The 19,167-nt window shown below is 42.1% G+C and overlaps 1 protein-coding gene and 1 long non-coding RNA gene across 8 annotated transcripts in view; one reads left to right on the forward strand and one right to left on the reverse strand.

The window, feature by feature from the left end:
- Window positions 1-19,167, forward strand: part of AUTS2 (activator of transcription and developmental regulator AUTS2) — a 1,104,184-nt gene that overhangs the window by 242,147 nt on the left and 842,870 nt on the right. The window lies entirely within an intron of this gene.
- Window positions 1-19,167, reverse strand: part of LOC148110479 (uncharacterized) — a 29,082-nt gene that overhangs the window by 2,404 nt on the left and 7,511 nt on the right. The window contains exons 2-3 of one of the 4 annotated variants that reach the window (XR_015726982.1): window positions 14,767-14,937; window positions 343-12,084 (exon numbers count right to left, since the gene is read on the reverse strand). This is a non-coding gene — a long non-coding RNA (uncharacterized LOC148110479). The other 3 variants (XR_015726984.1, XR_015726985.1, XR_015726983.1) reach the window with 3 other exon arrangements.

Here is a 19,167-nt window from a genome sequence, read left to right on the forward strand (position 1 = left end):
ATCTTGCAGCCATGCTGTTTGCAGAACACTTTCTTCAGGACTCCTATAATAAAAGGGGCCCCGGCAGCAGGAGCGTTGTTTACTCATTGGCATACTAAGTGGAGACACTCACGTTTATTTGCAAACCATTTATCATTCTGTATACCGAGAGGGAAAACATACTTTATCTAAAATATTTGAAATAATGACTCCTCAAATCAGATAACAGGGACATCAGTGCTAGGTACCATGCTGTAAATTGCATGATGCTGTTGGGTTGGCACTGGAGCCCTGATTTGTGATGATGCTAATGAGCTATCTAGATAGATGGGAGTTGAGTATAAGAAGAGAATATTCCTGGAAAGAGACAAGGCAACTAGTGAATTAAAAGTGGAGTGGGAGAGGGGGAAAAAAATGTGTAGGATCGTATTTCACTTATTGGAAGACCCATCTGCTCTTCTGTATACACATTATGTAAGTTTTACTCTATATTACAAATATCCCATGGAGTAGATAGGAAGTTCATAGATCTGCCTTCAACTATTTTTTAACTCAGTCAGACATGAATGAACAGAAAGATTTATGTCTTGCATGTGGAATATTATGGTATGGCAGGCTTTTTTTTTCTTTTTTAGGAATTGTATATTTAGATTGTGCTATCCTATGCACTGCTTTGCTTGATGACTGTGACTTCTAGGTGGGAGAAAGCAGTAAGTGGGTAGTGGGAGTTTGGAGGAGGTGGAAAGGGTTTCTGTGAGACTGCATCGGCTTGTGTGGTCTTCGGGCCTGGGTCACGCACATTCTCTTTGGCACTCATGGTTAGCGTGTGTGTTTCTAGGGAGTGCCCAGATCTGTGTCCAGTGTGTCGTGAGTTACTGTGAGTTTTTCGATGCTCTAATCTCTGTGCTGTGCAGAATTTTTAAATGTGTTTAGAACCCAGAGGGTTCTCAGTATCAGGGGGCATCCACTCTGGTCATTGATGTCAATACAGATGAAATGTCACTTGAGACCTTCTAATCCCCTAGTTCACAGACCCTTTCTCATTCTTCTTCCTTTGTCACAAAAAGTCTCTGTAATGTTTGACAAGGGTTAATGGTTCTCTCCTTGAAATGTTTTCTTTTCTGTGGCTTCTATGACATCACATTTTTCTTTTGCTTTATCCATGTCTCCTGCCAAGGCCATTTCTCTTCTGGTCTTATTTCCTTTTCCAACCCCTTCTAACTGTGCGTACTGCCCTGCGTTCTGTTTCGCTAACTCTTCTCATTTGCAGACCTCATCAGTGCACATCGCCCATTATCAAAATGCCATTAATGTCCCGATTTTTATTTCCAGTAAAAAATTTCTCTTCCAACTCCATATCCATATATCTCTTTCTGGAAATTTCATTAGAAGATCAATGTGTGTTGGATAAAATGTACCCTTTCTTAAATTCATTCTTTCTTACATCTCAGTAATGGCCCCTACATTTTCTGGGTCTTTCTGGCTAAAACATTTATTGGTATTTGTAGCCTTCTCCCTTTCTTTGCTTCTCATGAATTCCTCATCCTTTCCTTTCCTTTTTTCTTTTTCTTTTTCTTTTTCTTTTTTCTTTTTTTTTTTTTTTTTGCTTTGTTCAGATCCTCATTACACATCATCTGCACAGTTTGAGTAGCCTCTTAACTATTCTCGTGGTCATGGTATTTTTCCCCAAAACCGACCTTTAGTCCTCTATTTGCTTATTTCAGTATTTCTGTTCAAAGCCTTCAGTGGCCTCCTATTGCCTGACAGAGAAGCCCAAACTTCCTAGGCCTGGTGATTAAGCAGCCCCTTCCCTCTCTCAACAACCCAAGCTTATTTTTTATTAACTTTTCTGTTATAGGTGCTTGTTCTGTTTTCCTCATTCTTCCATACCAGCCTTTCAAAATCCTGCCCTAGCTAAAGCCCAGCTCAGATGCCTCTTCCAGGCAGTCTTCCATGATTACCCACTAGTGTGTACTCTCCCTGCTCCAGGAGCAAAATGGTCACTATACTTTGGTTAGGCCACCTGTCACATACTGCAGGTGTTTATTCAAGGATCTTAGCTCTTTGGTGGATTAGAATTGCTGTGATAGCAGGGACCATCTTATTCATCTTGCATTTTCAGTAGAACTTGGTTGGTTAACTTTGAATTCAGTATGTTGTTGGAAGTACTTGTTGGAAAAATAAATTGTAGAACAAGCCCTTTCACATAACATGTGCTAGAGTATCTTCAGTTTGAGAGACCTAGGTGAGATGAGGTTCTAGAGTACATTTTTTAGGCCTTTCTCAGTCTTCTGTTACAATATGTGCTGGTTAGAAAGGTGAGAGCTGCAGGTGTGGGCCAGCTTTAGCTGTGGTTGAGAACTGAGAAGGATTTGTTCCTATCCTCCCACGGGTTTTCTCATGTTGCCTAGGATTGGGATTGCTCAACAGTGCCTTGAATCACATGTGTCTCGTGAGTGCTTAAATCCTGGGTTAACAGTCTGGGATTCAAGAGCATTGGTCTCTGTTGATGCTTGGTGTTTCATGAGGCGGCGCAATGTCAGCCTGGAAAAGGGACTCATGGGTCGCTCAGTGGTTCTTCAGCGGACTCGGGCAAGATAAAGAAGTCCTGAAGACAGGGGATCTTCTGCTGGGCTTAACCTCTAGCGTGATCTGCTCGTGGTCTCAGACCTACCCTGGTCAGTCTTTAAAAGAGGATGAGGGAGTAGTAGGAGCTGTGTTCAATAGTGGTATCCTTTTCTCTCCTCTGTTGTGGGTCACCCAAAGAGGTCACAGGGTCAGGAAACTTTTCTCTGCTGTGGTAGGAGAATCCTGACTTCTTGAGCTGAGTGTGGAGATGGAGTGTAAGAGGTGAGCAGGCCCTATGGATCTGGTGGGAGATTGTGCTCCATCGTTCCTGAGCTGCCTGGGGAGTGGGTCAGAAGGGTAGGCCTTCCAATTGCCTTCCTTGCTCCCCCACTTAAACTGAGTCTGAGCAGTATACATGCAGATGCTTTTTAATAAGTGGGTTATATCGAGTCCCATTTAATATGAGTAAACTGGGTGACCAACATGAGGGAGTCGTTTTATTTTAAAAAGCACTGTTCATATTCTTGAACTGCCGAAGCATCCATTTTGTTACTTTATCTTTATGTTTGTGGATATTTTTCCCGTTTTGGTTTCCCCTGGGCAGTGATGTTGTGGTTCTGAATTTTGGTAAGCCTTTCCACTTTGGCCTCTTGCTCTTGCCGAAACTCCCTTCCAGTTAACTAATTTGTAACTCTGGTTCTAAAACGAGGTCCAGTTTTCCTTGCCTGTGCTCATCTCACGTAAGACTACGTAACACAAGTCTTCTTTTGTTCTTAGCTAGCCTCTGTTAATTTCTCCTGTCTTCCATGCTTTACACCTTTTCCCTGTCCAGCATGTTTTTTTCCCTAAATAAAAAAACAGGAATGATTTGAAACAAGCAGCATTGCCAGAATATAGCAAATGAAAATGTAGCATGTCGGTTAAATTTGAATTTAGATAAATAAAGAGCTTTTTTAAGCCTAAGTATGTCCCATGCATGCAATATTTGGAAATACTTGAAATTTTATCTGAAATTTGCATTTAGGTGGACACTCTGTATTTTATCCAGCAACACAGATGACAGCTACATAAATAGGCAGTACATAAGCATATATTTAAAATAAAATTTCACACATAAGAAAATGTTATAAAGAAGTAAATCTAAGTTTATTGTATGTTAAATACCCCTGAAGTTTCCCTCGCTGTGGATAAATTGTAAAACAGTCTATCTGTAAAGTTCACAGGTCAGATAGATACTGTATGCTACTTAACCCTGAGTTTCTACTGGTTCTTGGCATCGTTCATTCATTTTTTCTAGGATTCGGCTTTATCTTTCTGCTTCCTGAGAAGATGCTGTTCATTTCTGAGATGAGACCATCCATCCCATGTATCTGCTTCTTGCACGTGATATATGATAAAGCATGTGTCAAATGTTGAATGTTAAAGTTCTTCAGTAGACTGTTTCTTTATTTAAACTGTGACCAGTTTCATTCATTCATTCATTCATTCATTTTAGAGAAAACGCTCCTCTGCCAGTTGGGGGAGGGGCAGGGGGAGAGGAAGAGAATCTCAAGTGGACTCAGGCTGAGTGTGGAGCCCGATGCTGGGCTCTGTCCTACAACCCTGAGATCATGACCTGAGCCCAAACCAAGAGTCGGACACTTAACTGACTGAGCCACCCAGGTGCCCCTCTTTTTTTTTTTTTTTTTTTTTTAAGATTTTATTTATTTGACAGAGACAGCCAGTGAGAGAGGGAACACAAGCAGGGGGAGTGGGAGAGGAAGAAGCAGGCTCCTAGAGGAGGAGCCCGATGCGGGGCTGGATCCCAGGACTCCGGGATCACGCCCTGAGCTGAAGGCAGACACTTAATGACTGAGCCACCCAGGCGCCCCTGACCATTTCTTTTATTCAGCATAATTTCTTCCTGTGTGAAGATCCTTAACACAAACTTGTAGATGATGAAGACAGTCAGGTTTTCACTTGTCTTGAAGTTTTTATCCGAGGCGAGATTCCCTCTGCTACCCAGCTTCTCTGCATGCGAGCTAATTATGAGGCTGAATCTCTCTCAAATCATGTTAGGCTACTCCCAAGCTTAATAGTGATACTGCGATGTTTGTTCCACACTTTGCTTCTTACCTGACTTGTGCGTATGCTCTGAAGTGATTCTCATGATAACCTATGAGGGAGCAGTGTGGGTTGTCTCCCTATTTTGTAAATGAGAAATTTGAATTTCTGATTGGTGAAATGAGTTGTATAAGATCAAGTAGGACTTAAATCTTGATCTTAGGCCTTCTGGGCCATTGCTCTTTCCACTACCTTGATTGACTTTTGAATATAAGCAAGAGGGGATTACACAGTCGAGGAGTAATTGCACCACTGTTCCCCTCTGCTAGCCTGGAAAATGAAGAGTTGTCCTCATACCTGTGCATTGTGCTGGAAGAGGTATTTGCCTTTGGTTCAGTGCCTGCCTGTGATACACCTCAGTTCCTCCTGTGAGCAGCAGTCACACCCCCTGTACAACCACTTCTGAATGAAGCAGATCAGCCACTGGTGATATCTGAGTTTGAAGCAATGCGCTGTCAATGCTTGGGCAGGGGTTGTTGGAAGACGTGTTTTCACCTTTGAATTATGCAAGCAGAAGACTCTGGAAAATGAGATTCTGTACAACTCTAGGGGAAATTATGGAGGGCTGGCAGAGAGAGAATTCCACCAGGTTTTATTAAGCATCTGTAAGGTGTTTTTGGGTGTATTAGATAATGTGGATGAAAAAAAGTCTGTTGAGTCTTATTCAAGAACCCTTTTCACCTTGATATCTTTGCTAGTCTCCTTCCCACCTCTAAGTACGTTCCATTGCCCTCTGTGTTTGGATATATTTTAATTTTGACCTGAGACGTTGCTTCCTTTGTTTTATAAATCTTCCCATTTGTATATATATATTTTTTCCAAAAGTAGAGTATGAACTCTTGGAGGTCATAGTTCTTAGAACTCCATTGCCTCCTTTCTATGTTTAAGCCAAATTCTGGCTCAGAGGGAAAATATGGCCTCCAGGACCGTCAGTGTCTCTTACTTCGTCATCGATGTAATATGCTTAACTTGTACCCTGAGTTTTAGTGAACTCCCATGTTCATGCAGTTGTGTTCATTGGGCGTCATGAATGCCATGTGAAAATAGGGCAGCAAAGAATGGCAGACGTGCCTCTTATGTAAATTTCCTCTACTCACACACATGTTCCACTGTCCCATCAGACTTTGCTTACAAAACTCAAACTCATAGGTAAAACCATAGATCATTAAACCAGGTGCCCAGCCCTTCTGACTACAGGATACTGGGCGGTTGCACAGGTCGCACACCTAGGAAGCTGGCCTGGGACTTTGTAGATAAGAAAGCGTGGCAGAGACATAGATACTCATCCTGATAGCCTCTTTCTGTTTTCACACTGAGGAAAGCATGGATAATCTCTTATTTTCTATGCTTCAGAGGTAGGAAAGGTTAGAACATCAGTCCATTGTGCCATTTGCCCCTTTATCTGTAATTTGCTTCAATGTTTTCTTCTGTCTTCTTCCTTTCTTGTCATGTTGGGTATGTCCTTAATATATCAGTGTCGAATATTATGCCTGGATGTGAACCTGAATTTCATTCTAAGCACTGAAATTAAAACAAAATGCTTCTATGTTTGGTTTCTAACGCATTTGGGATACTAGAATATCTAAAATAGTTTAAAATGGGCTTTTAAAATTTTAGCCCCCTCCCCCACCACAATTATACAACTCATTTTTTTCCCTCTGACCTGTTATCTCTGATGAAAATTCTGGGCTTGTAGTGACTCCTGAGAAAATAGGCACTCTCTCTCTCTCTCTCTCTCTCTCTCTCTCTTTTTTTGTTAAATGGTGGTAGATTAACATCCTGTGGTCCATTGCAGCTCCCACAGTGACTGGTGGAGAGTAGAACTTGTAGAAGATACAGTTAGGAGAATTGCTATTAAATTAGCAAAGAGCCCTCTTTGCTTTCTCAGATGAGAATCATGAAGTTGATTTGCACATTCAGGGTGGCACTTGATATAATCTATATTCTAAAGAGACTCTCCTTTTACTAATCAAGAGGCTATCACCTGCTCATACTTTGAAGAGAAAAAAATAAATGTTCTAGGACTTGTAAGTTCCGAGAAGTAGCTTAACGGTGTGAGATGCTTTAACACATCTGTCTGGCTCTGGAATCAGAAGGACTTCAGGTTGTCTGCAGCATAGAAACTAGGGAATTTGAGGCACGTCACCTTACCTAGTGATTCTCAACCCTGATGGCACATTTAAGGAACTTTTAAAAAATACCTCCCAGAGATTGGGAGTAGTTGAGATTAGTTGCTTTTGGTTGGGGTTGGGGGGCGGGCATGCCTTTTTTTTTTTTTTTTTAATCTTTCTAGGAGATCCAGTAAACTGTGCAAGGGTTGACAACCGTTTCCTTAACATCTCTGACTCTCAATTTCCTTGTTTGTATGGTGGAAGGAGCAAAGTTCCTAAGAGATAGGGTTGTGGTGAGGTCTAGTTCAGTGAGCACAGCACCTTGTCGGTTGTAAATGTGTAGTAAATGTGAGCTGCTATTAGTATGATCACCCTTACTGATTCTTTGTTGAGATTGGCATATATTTCTTTAACTTAAAACATGTTGATTTGTTAGAAATACTGCAGGGAATAGAGACGACACCTACTATAAGGGGATGACTTGCATCTGATTAGAATATCATGCATAACTTCCTTCTACCTTCGAGGAAGAGTGTGTCAGAGAATGGCTGGAACCACTGACTTTATGTACCAGGGTCAACTCTGGAGTAGGTACTTTTCTGGGGAGAAAGTTGATTTATTCATTCATGTAATGTTTATTGAAACGTACTACCTGTCAGTCCTTTAGCTGGATGCTGAAGGTAGGATAGTAAACAGACCCAGACCCTGGCCTCTGAGGGTCTTTAACAGTTGAGAGCCTGTTAAAGAGATAAAGATGTAAGTGGAAATTATAATACAAAAGTATTTTGTTAGAGATAATGAAGACCTTAAAGCTAAGTAGGAGATAGCCAAGCTGAGGGGATTGAGTGGGCTAGGGAAGAATAATTTTGTTGTCAGAAAAAAATTACAATTTTAAGGAGACATGAGTTAAGAGACACTTGCTGCACAATTAGGGAATTCACAGTAGATTAGTTTATCTGGAGTATAAGGGTGCAGAGGGAAGGAGGTGCAGGTGCTGGGGTGAGAAATGAGGTTAGAGCCATAACACGGCCTGGATCACGGAAAGCCTTGTGGATCCAGGCTAAGGAAATTGGAATTGATCAGTGGATAGCCATCGAAAGTTTCAAACAAGAGAGTGATATGCTGAGATTTGTGCTTTAGAGATGTCATCAGTCCTGTAAGAGGGTGAAAGACTGGAGACACAGATACCAGTTAGGACTAAATCCATCGTGATTGGGCTTTACATTTTTATTCCTCCTTCACCCCTATGCCCCCAGTCCTTCCTGGATGAATTTTTTGCTCTCCCCATTTGAAACTATTGCACTTGAATATCTAGGCATTTGACAGTATATCAAATAAATATATGCGTTTGAAAGCCTAAATCAGCCTCTCTCAAACATTGGAGAGAATCGTGATGCTCAGTCCAAGGCATTACTGTGTATGAAGAACTAACTTCTCTCTTTTGCATCTAAATGGTACCAGTTTGGTACTTTACTGAAGAGAATAGTCACTTCAATCACTTTGTGATCTGCATCAGAATAGAAATTGTTTCTTGTTTCTGTTTCAGCTAGATTGCAACTTTGTGTTAAATTTTCTGACATTAATATGATTATTATTGTTCTTGCTAAATTGGCTGTGGTTGCCCTCATCAGATTATTAATACAAGACCCAAGGGGCTAAAAGATGTATTTTTCCCAGTCCTGGTTCCATTTTGTATGTAGAACTTGTGGGATGAGAACAGTGCACAGGTCCCTATGAGACGCAGATATCTTGATAGATGCTCTATACTTTACGTGTAGAAAATGTTGAAGACTTACTTTAGCGTCATCTTAGGAAGCGTAGTAGAGGTGGTCCAGTTTAACCTTACAGAGAGAGCATCAGTACTTCCCATTGTAGGGGTACAGACTTTCGGGACCCAGGGTGGTGGAAACGGGTCTCTGTAGTGATCGTGGCCTCAGTGCTCAGTCAAACCACGGCAGGTATGGGAAGGCGGGGGGGGACATTGGACCACTCTGAATGTTCTCATGGTCATGTCTTGAGAGTACGTCAGTAAGCAGTCATTCATACCTAGTTGTTCAAATTGATGATTTCTGATTTCAGATTTGGTTTTTGAATGTATGTACTGGCTGACCTTCTGCCTTTTAGATACAATTAAGAATTCACTTAATCAGTGCCAAATTAACAGAAAGAGTTGTGATCCAAAATATTGAATTTTAGGTTAAAATTTTTTTTCAGTGTTAATAGAAACTTCTACTGAATGTCTACCAAGGACCAGATGTGGTGTTGTGAGAGATTTGATGTGATGTAGACAGTCTTCTCCCTCAAGGGATTCATATTCTAGGACTAGCAGTGATGATAACTGCATAAGCCACCTGATTGATCTGGAATTGCATAAAAACTTTACTGCAGGGATTGAAATAAGGATTTAATTTCTCTTCCAGTAAGCCTCTACCCATTATCCACGAGGCACTTGCAACTTTGAGGTTCCCTAGAGAAATGGTGGTTCACACAGACCTATCTGGCTGTGGGTGTTTCTCTGACAGGATAAAGTTGGATTTATTTTATCTTCTGAGAAACACGTGTTGGTGAGCAAGCATTATCACATCTTCCCTTGCTTTTCTATTTCAACACAGCATCCTATTCAAATAGGCAAACTCCTGATGTTTTGTTAAAATAGATCTATGGGCCAGATCACATAATACTTAACATGTTTGATGGTGGCCGCTAATTGGCTGGGGACTTGTTACCTAGAGGTCTAGGAACTCCCCCCGCCCGAAGTCTGCATTACAATGTTAATACCAAAAGATGATCCCCTGACACTTGTTCTTAATGTGGTTTTCTTTTTTTAATTGAGGTATAATTGGCATATAATGTTATATTAGTTTCAGGTGTACAACATAATGATTTGATGTTTGTATATAACGAAGTCTAGTTAACATCTATCACCATACGTAGTTACTTTTTTTTTTTTTTTTTTTAATTAGAACTTTAAAGATCAGGACGCCTGGGTGGCTCCGTTGTTTAAGCATCTGCCTTTAGATCAGGTCATGATCTCTGGGTCCTGGGATCAAGCCCTGCATCTGGCTTCCTGCTCAGCAGGGAGTCTGCTTCTCTCTCTCCCTCCCTCTGCCTCTCCCCACTGCTTGTTCTCTCTTTCTCTCTCAAATAAATAAAAACTTTTTTTTAAAAGAGGAACTTTTAAGATCTACTGTCTTAGCAACTTTCAAATATACAGTACAGTGTTATTAACTATAGTCATTGAATGCGGTTATTTCTTACAGACAGGTGATTTATTTCTTTACTGAATGCTGGGATTTGGTTTCAGAGAGCACCCTTTTCTATTTACCTGGGTATGTAGGCTATGATTTGTAATGTCTGGCTACGCTATCAGTTAATCATTTAGTCATTTTTTGAGTGTTTAAAAAAGTATAGGAAACTGTTTCTTCCACCAAGGTGCTTGTTCACAACTCTGCAAAGCCCAAACCAGAAGTCTCCAAACTTTTTTGACTGTATGCTCCTATGGACAAAACCACTTAGAATAAGCACCCCTGTTATACATATTTTTCTTCATTTAAAAGTTTTATGTATGTGCTGCTGTGTATGTTGTATAGATCATAAAATATGTAACATTAGAAATTATTTAAGAGTGAAATGAACAACACATATAAATAGACGTTTTTATGTAGACTTACCTTATTCCAGTGGAACATCGTGCAGACCACTGGTGTAGACAGAAAAAAGTGCTCAGGCTGCTTGGGAGGGAGAAATCACCCCTAAGGCTTCTCAATGGACTGGGAGTTACGTGCGAGACAGAACCAGTACGTCATGGCAGGGCGTGGGGCAAGTTGGTACCATCAGTTTGGTGCAAGCAACAGGGAGCCATGAGATAGAAATGTGTTTGCCAAACATGAGTGGACAGGTGTGGACTGGGATCGAGGACAGGGCAGGGGTTATGGGTAGAGAGAAAGTGAGCTAACAGTTAAAGTCCCGTTCCCACAGAGAAACCGCGAGGTGAGAAGGGCACATGGGAGGGTGGTGGCAGGTAGGAGGAGAAATTAGTGAAAGTTTGGGAACTTCCCTGTGGCTAGCAACTTTCTTGTAATGATTGGAGCAGAGGAGGAAGTGAGTCTTGAAGGCTGCTGGAGAACAGTGGTTTGTAGTAGGGGAAGCCCAGGACACGGGGAGGCAAAGGGGAAGAACTGGCCACATCCCAAAGCCTTATTGTGCCCAGTTCCTCTTCAGCTTTCTTAGGACTAAGACAGTGTTTTTCAGGAAGTGGTTTATTTACCCCCCACCCCCTCTTCTTTTAGACTAAATAACGGAAACCAGCACTCACATCCCGGGTCAGGGCTAATTTTCCAGGATGCAGGAAATACTTTCCTCTCTCTGTTATTTACTTTCAGACTTTGTTCTCCTTAACTCTCCTGTTGGAGGAGAGAGACGAGGAGCTACTGGCTAAGCAGTTGCCATGAACCTGATGGATCTTGAGGTTTCTAGAGATCAATCTGGCATAAGAAATAAAGAGGCAGCCACATGGCTCTCTCCGAGAGGCAGAATTTCTTCTGGACAGGATAGAGCTTTAATTGAATCCAAATCACATCTCATCCTATGAATGCTGGAGAGCAGTACATTTTTAACTAGGAAGGGCATCAATTATTTACTAGCCATGATACTAATTTATCCTGAGTGTGTGTCTTCGAGCTGGCTCTCCATGCCTGCGTGGCCACTGGTGTGATACCATTGTGTTCCTGTACTTAACCGAGAGCTCGGAAGTTGGTCTAGCTTTGTGTTTTCCTGAAGCTGTTATTTTTTAAAGTGTGCTAAAATCTTTACTCAGTGATAACCATAACCTCCTGAAAAGAGGAGGGGAAAGTGGGGAATCGTGCTGCCGTGGCTCAGTTTTTTGCTCTAACATCTGAGGGTCCTTTGGGAGGTGCCCTCTGGGAGAACCGTTCACTCAACACGGTGCTTTGGGAAATAGAGTGGGGTTTGTCTGGTTGCACTTTGATGCTGCTGCCTTATCTGTTATTTGGCACTGTTATATTCCAGGATGAATCTCCAGAGCTCCCAGTTACAGATACCTGAGACTTGGAATGTTTGCCTTTGAATGTAGAAAATGTAGGCAGGTTCTGGGGTCCCATGCATTGTCTTCCCTCATCATCATACTAGTGGCCTGTGTGGACAAAGTGTTGCTTAGGTCCTGACGCTATTCTAAGCACTTTATTTATTTATTTATTTTTTAAAGACTTTATGGGGGTGTGATTCTGGTACATGATAAACTCTTAGTATGCATTAGCCACCAGCATGGCCACCATCACCACCATCCTCTTCATCTTCGTGTCATCTATGAAGAGAATCATACGAGATGCTTCAAACCCCTGGCGGAGGCAATCTCCAATGATAATTTGCTTTAGATGTCAAAGAATGGTTGAGCTCTGCCTCCCTTTCCTCGAAAATATAATGGCAGGGAAGGAGGAACAATTGGAAATGGTGAGTCTTTTTCCAAACTGAAAGTCAGGCTATTTTCAGAGGGAGATGGAATATCTCTCCCTGTGCTCTTCTCACTTCCCTTCCTTGCTACCCCCCCACCCCACCCCACCTGTCGAGGGCCGGGGTGAGGGCCAGCATACTGGAGGAGAGGGTGGTGGGTATGGCAGGAAGAGAAGAAGTACCCACCAAACACATGTGCAGGATCCCCGCAGCATGTAATTAAGGCCTGCAGCCCTTGTCAGCTAGAAGCTCTACTCATGGTGTGAGAGGCAGAGAGCCTTGTCACTGTCTCTAGAATTATTTGTGTAATTCAGCAGCTGTTTCCCTCAGATGCTTACCACACGGGGTTGGGTTATAAAGACGTACGAGTAGAATCACCGAGGTTCAGACACTTGTGTTCACTGTTCAGCTGAGAGCCACTTAGGCTGTTCTTGTACAAATGCATTAGATTATGGTTAAGCAGCTTATGGACATAAAAACACATTAGAACTTTACAGCACTCTATAAATTATAGTTTTTGCCGCATTCACAGCCACAATGCTAGGTAATTACATTCATTAATCTACTACTAAGAGCACATAAAGTTGCCTCCCAAACGGTACTGTATGTGTCGGTGCTCAGCTGGGAAGGAGAGCTCACCCCCCTTCTTTGTTCCATCTCCCCCTGTTCCATTAAGCCTTGTGCAGGAAGGTTTTGGATGGCACATTGAGGGATTCCCTAATAGAGTCCAAGAAACCCATTTCTTTCAAGGTTAGGCTCCGGCAGGAAGCATGGTAGGTAATCTTTTCATGTTGAACTATATCTAGTTAGTATTTTGTATGCATTTGTTTTCTCTTTGGAAATGGACAGATGTCTCATTTGGAAAACCAGCAGGGGTAAAGCAGTTGAAAAGAGATTTATGATGTCATCAGTGGCAAATGCTTTTTCAGGCCTTCTTTTTGCCTGTCTGTAGGAATGATTTACGTGGTGGATCTTTTAAATTTTGGATGTATCATGAGTGCAAGGGTGGTCAGGTCAATTTGCAGTAATAAAATAACTAACCCTAGTCTATTCCAGAAATTATATTAGCTTATTCAATCCTAATGGCCACTTTGTAAGTTAGGTGCCATAATTAGCTCCCATTTTATAGAAATGAGAACACTGAGGCTTCACAGGGTGTTGTGGTAATTAAAAGAAGGATTATAAATACAATATGCAGTACATTACTTGGTACACTGGAAGATGCTCCGCAAACACAATCTTGAGGATAGATAGAGAACAGATCCCACCATTAATCCTCCAGTGCCAAATACAATCTTTTATAATGACTAACAGTTTCCCTTTATAATGACTAAGAACATGACTGTATTAGTCAGGAAGAGGAATTCTTCACTTATTTATTTTCTGTCTGCTGTGTGCTGGGAAATAACCAGGCGCTTTCCACAGATTTCATGAAACCTCCTTACTCTATCCCTGTATTCCACGAGTGGAAATGAAGGCTTAAAATGGCTGGGAGGTTAGCTCAAGGTCAAAGCCACAGAGCAGCAACACCGCTGCTCATACCCAGATCTAACTGCCATTGGAGCACCTGCTTGTGTCAGGGCTGATGGAGCAAAGACACAAAGGAGGAAGTGGGGAACGAATGAAGAGTATGGACAGCAGCGAAGTACTGTCGTTCTCCTGGAATCAAGTTTCTGTTGTGGGAAATAATTGTAAGAACTGATAGGATCTCTCTCAATAAAGGAGTCTGAGGGCACCTGAGTGGCTCAGTCAGCTAAGTGTCTGACTCTTGATTTCAGCTCAGGTCTTGATCTCAGGGTCGTGAATTTAAACCCCACGTTGGGTTCCACACTTCAAAAAAAAAAAAAAAAAAAGTCTGAACGTAGGAAGGTTTGGCTCTGTGTCCTGAATTCATAACAGCCTTAGCTTTTAGGGATGGGGCTCAGAGTCCCTTTTTCAGCAGGCAGGATGGTGTTCTTGTTCCCTGAGGAACTGAGAAGGATTTGGGACTGCCCAGAGCACTGTTTGTAGGGTTGGGTAACTGCTGAGAAGGAAAGGGGCTGCTCTGGTGTAAATCCATTTGCTGGCAAGGGGATGACAGAATTGCAGGGCATATCAGCCTCAGCATGTTGTGTCCAACCCAGCTCTCCCCGCTTTTACAAAAGAGCTGCCATATTGGATTACTGCTGAAATCACCACGGCCTGCTGCTTGCTCATCGGGGCAGGGCTGGGGCCATCTGTGGGACGAAGTATACTCAGAATATGATAAAAACTGGACGGGAAAAGAAGTCTCCCTCAGAAATGCTGTCATCTAAGGTATAGCTTAAATGACAGGCTTGGTTTTTGGCCCATACCTGATTTTCCTACCAGCCCATCTGCTCATGCGCACACCCTCCCAAGCTCACACAGCAGGCCTGGCCTTTATCGTATCAGGTCCTGCAGAGCTGCTCTCTCTCACTGTGGTATCGATGTCAGTTTTAACAGCCCTTATGTATATTGACTCCTCCACTGATGACGAGTGTATATGCCATGGCCAGTTTGTTGAACCGGTGCTCACCTTTCATGGGCTGTGATGGGGATTTCACCCTTAGGAATGTAATTTGCTGAGCTTGTGGTGGCATCAAGAAATCCTCCCGGGATGAGGAAGGGTTGATTTTCCTGCAATCAGATGACATTTTCCAGCTCCCTTTCCTCATGGGACCACGGGCCAGTGTCACACCACATGCTTCTGTGTGAGAGAGAAGGAAATTGTTGAAAGTGTGTCATCTGCAGACAGATCCGTAGTTATGTGCCGATGGGCCACGTACAGGCTTGTGTTAGGGATGGAGGGACGGGATATGCACTTAGTGACTCAAAACGCTGTGGAGTGAACTGCGGACAGCTCTTACAGATAAATTAAAATGCTGCTGCTTAAAAATGGGAGAACATGTTCAGGAGGGACTCTCAGTGCTTTCAGCAAATCTCTGTGGCTTATGTTTTTATATAGCAGTCGTCTTCTCAAATCAGACATCCCTATTGCTTATTAGGTAAACACAGAAAGCCTAGATTATGAGTTAAAGGTATCGACAGCATTTCAAGTGCTATCAGAGAACATTTAATTCAGTTTAATTTTGTGATAAATCTCATGTTTAATCCTCTGGTTACTCTGTAATCATGTCTCTATTGATCTTTTCTGAATGACTGCCTGCAGTTTAATAAACTTTGCCATTAACCCAGAGCTTCTAAAGGAAGAGATTGATTCCATTATCAAATCTGATAGACCCAATAAGTACCTAAACATCACTAATCTATCTATAGGAAGCTTTGTTAGGGCGACAAGCCTGTGGCTTGTTTGAGAAGCTGGGTAAACATCTGGACCTCTTTGCATGACAGAGTTGCCTCAGAATTAGCATCTGATTCCCTTATGCAAATGGGCACCACCTTTCATCTGTCAGGTCAGTACAGTAGCCAACAGAAAGGACAGCCTCTTTTCTTCCTTCAGCTGTAATTGTAGGGTCTAATTTATTCTCATTGCAGAAATAGCTTGAGGAGTTTATTTAGTCTGTGTCTCAGGTCAGTGGGTACATCTAATGCACTTTTCTATGCTCTCTGCAAACCCGCAGGATTGTTCTGTTTATTTTTACCCATATGATGCTAAAGCAAAGAAAATCTTTTTGGATAAAACCCGAAATGGAAGACTAGGGGTGATGAGGAAGAGAGTGTGCAGATTCATAGGCTTGAGCTGTGTGAACAAGCTCCAAGACTCGGCGAAATTTTCCATGCAACCCGTATATGTGTCTTATTTAGTGACAGAGTGTTTGCAGTAGGCGCTAAACAGGAATTTCTACATTTCACACCTGTGGGTATTTATAGCTGTTATCATTATCCATTAATACTTATTTACCCACACAGGCAGAACATGTAGGATTCAGGGTCTGAAACGTTTGTGTAGCTTTGTATTTTTTAAGGTCAGAAAGGCGTCATTCTCTGCCACTTTTCACCCCTGAAATAAAATGGGGAAGATTGTCAGTTTTAGAGAAAAAGCCAAGGCTTTTATTTCTGTAAAGATTTTTATTGCTGATTTGAATCCTTTCTGAAAGAGTTCAGATATTTGACGTAAGAGGTGTATAGCCTTTCCCTAATTATGCTTTGGAGGGGACGTGGAGGTGAGGAGACTTTTATAATGAGATCATACTAAGCCATAATATAAAATTTTTTTCAAACAAAAGGTCATAACCCAGACACAAAATAAGGTTATAATGACTTGGTGTTAGGGCATGAGAGTAGCTTTACCAATCCTCAGCTTCCTCCTTCAGAAAGTGAAAATATGGTGTGGAAGAGAAACTTCCAGTGGATCAATGAGCTCTAAGCTACACTGGTTGAACATTTTATATGTGATAAAATAGTCTCCCGGGATAATAACATTAGAGAGGTTGATGGAACCTAAGACATCATCCCATGGAGGACGCTAAATTTATATATGTTGAAGTAGATTGGTTTCTGCCCTTTCAATTAAAATTAGTTTGAGAAAGGGCGTAACGATGATTCCTGGAGTACGAGAAGGTCGACGTGCGTGTGTCCGTGTTGGATCTCTGCATCACCACTCTGTAAACGAAGGAATGCCTATTCATCTCCAGTGGGGAGTTGACTGCAGTTGCTGGGAAGATGGGAGAAAGTTAGAGAATTATTACTCAAGTAATAATTATTTCATAGTTCTTTAGAAACCTATCTGAATCACTTGAAAACTTGAGCCATAAAGGGACTGTCTCTCATCCATGTACCCTTCCCAATATGCTGTACGACACTGTATTTGTATTCAGAACCACATAACATGAATTTTGCCAGAAGTCGCTTTTCCTGTCACCGAATAATCCTAAACATTAAATTACCTTTCATAAAATTGTTTCCTGTCTGCTGAGTGGACAGAATGTGCCACCCCTGCTTCTAAAACGGCACAGCCCCAACTAAAGCAAATACCAAGGTGTTCCCTGCTGCCATTAATGCAGCTTTGACGTTTTGTTTTGTTTTGTTTAGATTTGACTTCTTAGGAGCGAGAGCTGGAAGGACCTATTAGTGGTCTCTCCTTTCGTCCCCCTTTAAAAGATTCTGATGTCACATCAAGAGTTTGTTTTTTCTCTTCTGGGGAAGATGACGGGAAAGCTCGAGGATCAGAACTGGTAAAGCATGGCGGAGAGGAATGGAGGACCCTTCCATGACTCAGAATCCCAGTCTTTATTTCTCTGTTTCTCCTGTGGTTAATTTCATTTCACTCTGCTGGAAAAGTGAGATGAATGGATACATTGCATCTTTTCCTAAGTAAATGAAAGATCCTCGTAGGGCCAGATATCCATCCATACCACAAGTTGGATTTCTGGTGCATATATCGTCTCCTCTGCTTTGCCCTTTATGATGGTAATGCAAGCCCAGAGAAGGTCAGTTCCCACGTGAAAGCTGGAATACCTGTCCTTCGCAGGACTCCTCCAGGCCTGGGAAGTAACCGTTCAACACTTACAGCCGACGGTCACTACTACAGTATCAGTAAGCTAATTGCTGCGTATTTCTAGACACAGTGGTCATTTAAAATGAAGATGTGGTAGTATGTGAATACCTGGGGGAGAGAAGTTAGGAACATGTTGAGGTAAGAAGAGCAAAGTCTGTGCCTTTTTACTAATTTGAATCTAATATCTGGGTAAGAAGAGGTTTTCACTGGCCAGTCAGGCTCCTTGTCTGGAATATCTGGATAATGGTGTCAACCACTTGATCTTTCTGAGAGCAGGAGGTATTAAGACCTGGTAAATGGTCATTTGACCTTCATATGAAGCCACAAAGCAAGACGTGACATTTTGCCAGTCAGCCCCCTTTATTGTTTTGTCTTCTCTTGGACTTAATAAGGTGATCTGTATTGTTGGAGGCATCTGCTCAGCCCCTTTTTAGTGTACAGGGGAGTGGTGATGGTCTCACCATGATGTGCTGAGGGGATATCATTCGATAGTAAGTTTGGAAGTTTTTGGGTGATGATCTGAGAAAGGAGAAGAGGCATAGTACGATTCATAGCCTGGTGGGACAGCCTCTAGAGTGAGAGAAACATCCATGGTGTCCTCATTTCTCCACTTCATTGTTCAGAACCCACCTACTATGTGCCACGTGTTATATTCTCTTCAGGGAGTTCAGGGATGACGAGGGAGTCCTAGCCTTCATCCGTCCCTGTGTAGCTAACCCTGAGTATTGCAAGGAGGCCCCGATTACTGATTATTTTGCCACGTGAACATTAATGAACCCTTTCCCCATTTTGTGCATAGAGTGTCTAGTAAAAAAATGAGTAATGGCTAATTAGAAGGGCTATCATTAGAATTACACATCCTCTCATATGTGTGTGTGACCACAGTGGATCAGGTTGGAGTGGATCAAAAAGCAACAGAAATTTGTGTGCCTCTTCGGAGTAGCAGACCAGACTCCGGCCCTTGGAAAGGCCTGAGGATTGTGTGGCAGGCGCACTTTCTCTACTGGCTTCCATTATGCTTTTCTCTGTTGTGTGGTTCCCTTCCCCTTTTGGGGCTCACTCTTTGTGTACATTATCGCCCTTAAGCCTTCTCTGATGAGATTTTCTGCCTGAGTCATGCTGTGCTCAGCTTTTAGAATGTTGCTGTTATGGGGGAGTTAAAAAATTTTTTTTTAAGGTTTCCTTTTCGTCATGCTGTATTTCTCAGATTATCTGGAGGGACTGTAATCCAATTTTAGGAATCCTTCAGGGCTAAGAGCCTAAACTGTTTTAAGCAATAGCATCTAGTTGCCAGGGACTCAACCACTTTGAGAGTGTTAAGGTCTAACAGCAGCCAACTCTCAATTATCTATGGGAATGAGAGGCTGCTGGGACGTTTTCAATTCACAGAGTGTGCAAAAATCTCACTTAAGCTGGTGGTTGTGATCTCATCCCATAACTGAATTTAGGAGAGCTTCTCAAGTGGCTCTTTTTTTTTTT

The sequence above is a fragment of the Ursus americanus genome, chromosome 2 (assembly GCF_024610735.1).
Source record: "Ursus americanus isolate L20-20 chromosome 2, mUrsAme1.1.p, whole genome shotgun sequence".
Classification (NCBI taxonomy): domain Eukaryota; kingdom Metazoa; phylum Chordata; class Mammalia; order Carnivora; family Ursidae; genus Ursus; species Ursus americanus.